Source organism: Myotis brandtii, unplaced genomic scaffold (genome assembly GCF_000412655.1).
Source record: "Myotis brandtii unplaced genomic scaffold, ASM41265v1 scaffold423, whole genome shotgun sequence".
Lineage (NCBI taxonomy): Eukaryota > Metazoa > Chordata > Mammalia > Chiroptera > Vespertilionidae > Myotis > Myotis brandtii.
In genome coordinates this window covers 1,233,878-1,234,353 of record NW_005366214.1, presented here as the reverse complement: position 1 = coordinate 1,234,353, position 476 = coordinate 1,233,878, and the positions used below count along the sequence as shown (strand labels likewise).

Genomic DNA, 476 nt, shown 5'->3' with positions numbered 1-476 from the left:
CAACATAGTTGCTTAGAGTTGCAGCTGAGAGGCCGGCAAGTCAGGCGGGGAACGTTGGAGTCCGCAGTCACTGGAGCAAGCAAGCCTCCCTGTTCGCTTCAGTGCATGGCTGCCGGCCGCCATCTTGGCTGGCAGTTAATTTGCATATCGCCCTGATTAGCCAATGGGAAGGGTAGGGGATGTATGGCTAATTACCATGTTTCTCTTTTATTAGATAGGATACATATATATATCCTATATAATAAAAGCCTAATATGCAAATTGAATGACTAGTTGCTATGACACGCACTGACCAACAGGGGGCAGGCACTCAACTCAGGAGCTGCCCCCAGCCCACAGGCCCCATGCCAGCCAAGGCGGGTGCCAGCAGGGGGCCCCCAATCACCCCACCAGTAGCCCCACAGATAGGCCAGCCAGGCCTAGGGACCCTTCCCATGCACAAATTTCATGCACTGGGCCTCTAGTATATATATATA

The 476-nt window shown here is 52.3% G+C and overlaps 1 long non-coding RNA gene across 2 annotated transcripts in view; it reads left to right on the top strand.

Annotated features, from left to right (window-relative positions):
* The window catches only part of LOC102241876, an 8,921-nt gene that overhangs the window by 7,419 nt on the left and 1,026 nt on the right, over window positions 1-476 (top strand). The window lies entirely within an intron of this gene.